The following is a 5,220-nucleotide window of genomic DNA, read 5'->3' on the forward strand; positions in this document are numbered from 1 at the left end:
AGAGAAAACAAAATACTGTACACTTTTTTTAATCGGTGCAAAATAAGTTATCTTCTGGCATCATGAGGGACTTTTTATATCCCAAATTACTATACTATATCTGATCAACAAATGTGAATTCAAACGTGGGAAGACCTGTAATTGTTCTTTGAGCAATTGATTTTTAATTCATATATGGATTATTTTCAGAACGCTTATTTTCAAGGTTTACTCTAAAGATCATATGTTTTAAATGTAGTTGAGTGTTAGAATATATTATTATCATAGGAAAATTAAATTAAACTGATAGATTGATATTTGTTTCTGAATCTGTTTTATGCTCTTCTGACAAAATACATTTTGATTTGTTGTTACTAAGTTGTATGTTTTGTTAAGTAAACTATTAAATTCACATTTTTTTGTTCTTTTGACTGCCTATAGAAAATATTTTAGTGGTAATACAATGTTTCCGTAACTCTAAGGATTTATTTGACATTTACTGATAACCCCAGTATGTATTCATTCAAAGTAAAAACAACAATCGAACATTCTAATTTCCCCATTTTCATTTATAATAAATAAATAATATGGGTTTTGTTTTGTTGTGTTGTTGAAAAAATAAGTTTCATCGATAATAAAAACATCTCACCAGATATGCATGGCAACCATTGGAAAATGCAACTGTTTATTTATTGTGGTTTTCCTCTTAACACCCAGTTTACATTCTACCATCATGATAACAATAAGTAGATTGTCAATGAGACAAATACTCAAAAAGACCAAAGGTGACAACAATTTGTAGAGGTAAACATTAAATGATAGCAAAATATCAAACAAATGAAAGGAGAAATATAACTTGCTAATTTAAAGTACAAACTTAATTGTGTAACAACTGGTAATATTGGTAATATTTCATACCAAGCCAAGTATACTTAACCACTATCAAACTTGATCGTATACTGTTTTACATACAAGCAAAGCGTAGAAAAAACGAGTTCCATGGTATCCCATAAAACTACCGTGGAAGCATGTTGTATAGAATTATATCAAAATACCTAACTCAAAGGCAAATTGAAAAAGGGGGAGGTCAATTTGAAATAACTGACAAATTCAAACGCTATCAATCAACGGGAAAAGTAAAAGAAACAGCTGCAATAAATCCTGACTTTAGAGTGAGCTTTTTTCGAGGAAACTGTAAGTAACACGTGGTTTTATAGCTGACTTAACCTCCTACTTGTATGACTGGTTTTAAAGCTGAATTAACCTCTTACCTGTATGACAGTTGTTTATAATTTACAACAGGTTGACCTGAACTTCCATTAATCATGTTGCAAAACATTCATGTGTTAAAATGCAAATAAAAAGCTCTTTATCGAATGTCATCACTTTTAATTTACACTTCATTAAATAAAAAGTTCCTGTCATTGATTTCGATAGAAATTGAAGATACAGTTCAAGCTTATTAAAAATTCAGACGCTACTGCGTTTAATTTTGACATTGACACTCTTTTCATTAAGTAAATGGAAGTTACTTAACACGTCGGTGCACGCAGGTTCGTTGTTATATGAAAAAGCTTTTGTCTCATTTACGTGAAACTCTAAAAGAAAATATTTCGTTTTACTTATATACAAGTATTTGATATAAGAAAAATGGTAGATCCTGACAATTGATTTGCAAATCAGAGGTAGATTTCGGCGTATTAAAAATTACAGGATCTGACAACGGATGGATTGATTCATTACTTGTTACTTGTTTAACGCCCAACGGTAAATACCCATATATGCATATAAAGGACGAGAACAAATACTATTATAGGTAGGTTCTGGAAGATAGGTTGACCGGAAAATACTCAATTCAATACATGACTGAATGTGAAACTCTCTTGGTCATATTAAGCTCTTCACGACATTTGGTACTCGTGCATCCTTGACCTAAAAAAATTGGCTTAAGTCGTTAATGATGAAAGTAAATCCTTAACAGATGGGCGAACGATACCAAAGGAACATTCAAACTCATAAGTCGAAAATAAAATGACAACACCATAATTAAAAAAAAAGGCAACTAGACAAACGATAGTATACAAAACATAACCTAGAAAACTGAGGACTACGCAAAACACGAACCCAACCAAAAACGGGTGGTGATCTCAGGTGCACCAGAAATGTAAGGAGATACTGCTCCACATTTGGCACCGGTCGGTTAATACAAACCCGATAAATAGTCTTAATCGGTAGGTCAAATTCGTGAAAAGGATTGTAATTACGGCATAACGAACTTATGATCTATCATCTGTGATATTACATAACAGCAAACCAGCTCGTGATGGCGTCCGTAATATTTACGAAGGGATTATTTCAACTTCACCATTTGGAACTAATGGTTTAATAGCTTCCTTATTGGCAGTTACTCTTATAAAAAAATTAGAATAGAAAATGCAAGCCCGGAAATATCGTATCAACTGGGAGATATAAACTAGTACTCTGAAAGCAGGCTCTGCTGGGATGTTTCTACATAGAAGTGGAAAGTCACAATTGGGAAGCTGAAATCAGCTTTTTTTTCGTAAAGTTTTGTTTCAAATCCCTCGTTGTCAATATCTCGATGTAAGTCAAGATATGAGGCAGACTAAACTGTATTGGTTGTATCGTTTATCTCAAGTTTGGTGGGATAGATGCTTCTGCATAGTCACCAAATATTAATTAATTAGTAAGAGAACATCATATATATAAAAGTGCTTGGGTGACATGCAATTTTTGAAGTATTATTTTCAATTTTTTAAATGAACACACAAATCAGTAGTCAAGAAAATTAATGGACATAAACATTACTGACGAAGCACAGACACTAAATAACGAAATAGCATTAAAGACCACTCATAAAACCAAACTAGGATGCATCACAAAGAAATATATAAACTCAGGTGTTTTGAAATCGTAAGGAGTTCGTGCTCCACTAGCAACATTCGTCAACTTCCAGATGGAAAGAAAGCATTAGCAAAAAGGCGCATTTTGGTGACAACTATGAAAAAGGACAATTTTTCAACTACAAAATATCGAGCATATCGGTGAGCATTTATGATACACATATTACATTGCGGTTCGCCACTCATAATGGATTTCGAAAAGATAACTTTACTTGTAAGAGCATATGTTTCGTAACATTCTTTAACTCTAACTTGAACTCTACTTTCTGCTATATAGATGATGTTCTTTTACTAAATATTTCAAAATTTGGTGACTATGTGGAACGCATCTATCCCATCGAACAACTAGAGATAAAGGATACTACATATACAGTTAAGTCGGCCTCATGTCTTGACTTACATCTACAAATTGACAATTAGGGTCGGTTGAAAACAAAAACTTTACGACAAAAGAGACGATTTCAGCTTTTCAATTGTGAACTTTCCATTTCTAAGTAGCAACATTCCAGCAGTACCTGCATACGGGGTATATATCTCTCAATTTGTACGATATTCCCGTGCTTGCATTTCCTATCATGATTTTCTTGATAGAGGGTTGCTGCTCACAAGGAAGCTATTAAACCAAGAGTTCCAAATGGTAAAGTTCAAAATCATTCCTTCATTAATTTTATGGACGCCATCACTAGTTGGTTGACCGTTAAGTAATAACCGTTTCACAAATAATATCGATTATGTTCCTTACGTCGTAACTGCAATCCTCTTCCCTTTTATTAATAAGACCTACCGAATTAGACTATTTACCGGATTTGTTATCATATAAGCAACACGACGGGTGCCACATATGGAGCAGGATCTGCTTACCCTTCCGGAGCACCTGAGATCACCCCTAGGTTTTGGTGGGGTTCGTGTTGTTTATTCTTTAGTTTTCTATGTAGTGTCATGTGTACTATTGTTTGTCTGTTTGTCTTTTTTTCATTTTCAGCCATGGCAATGTTAATTTATTTTAGATTTATGACTTTGGCTGTTCCTTTGGTATCTTCCGTCCTTCTTTCGTAACTTTCTTGTTATGTTACCGATTGGTTCGTTGGTAAGAAACACTAGTATAGGAATCTCCCAAAGTCAAAGTTGAAAGCACCTTTTTCTTCATCGAGTGTGCTTTTTTAACCAACGCTCACCGTTGATTTATTCTTATTTAGATTTCACGAAATCACTGTACTTTGCAATTTTTAGAGATAGATCATCAGCTACAAAGTGAAACGTCGAGATGGGAAATTGGGCAAACTTTTTGTTAATTCGTGCCGTCTTTTTGAAACGTTCATGACAAATGATAAATAATTGCTTATGATTAAAGGACGTAATACACATTAAACCATAAGCAACTATATTTATAAAAAAAATAGTCACAATTCACGGAGATAACTTTTACATGATTGAAAGGTTTGATTCGAATTTGTTTTCCTAAAACGAGATATGTGTAATGACTCTGACCAAAATTTTCTGTGTAACAAATAAACATGTGTAAGAGGAGGGTATTTTTAATGTTCTGATACTGTTGAAATAAAATGTTATATTTTAAGAAAACATTTCAAATATTCATTACCTCTTATAAGTAGATTTACTTTTCGTAATTTTGGGTTCTAAATTCTCTTCAACTTCGTATTTTATATATCCTTCTAACTGCTTTAATTCGAGGGTAATTTTATTTTGGACAAAACGCGCATATGGCGTACATCATTTTAATCCTGGTATCTACGATGAGTTTATTACCGTTACTCCGAAGCCCAGTCTTAATTCATAATTGAATAGCTGTTTTCATTTTTTTTGTATTTCAGCTTACTTGTTATCCATACTTTCTTATACTGAAATTTTAGCATGAAAAAAATACTTCTTGGAAATAATTAAAGTCATAGCTTTAAATGGTAGACATTCCTGTTTCCGATATTTGATTCAATTTAATGACCGATTATCATTCATTACATTGAAAACATCTCTGCGAACAGACACTGAATCTTTGTATATCATATGTAGTTCAAAATCCTCATTGAAGGATAAGATTTTTTCAATACGGTCAACCAACTCGTGAGGGCGTCCGTAAATATTTCGAAAGCATGATATCAACTTCACCCTTTGGATCTCTTGGTTTAATAGCTTCTTTTTGAAAAGCTATCCTCTATCAAGTATATTTCATCAATGAAATATTGCTAATAGACTAGTATTGGAATAGAAAGTTTAAATAAAATGTTGGTATACAGTACAATCAAAAAGAGTATTATGACACACATAACACATTGAGAAAGATTTATCATTGTTTAGCATTTAT

This window comes from Mytilus trossulus, chromosome 7 (genome assembly GCF_036588685.1).
Source record: "Mytilus trossulus isolate FHL-02 chromosome 7, PNRI_Mtr1.1.1.hap1, whole genome shotgun sequence".
NCBI lineage: Eukaryota > Metazoa > Mollusca > Bivalvia > Mytilida > Mytilidae > Mytilus > Mytilus trossulus.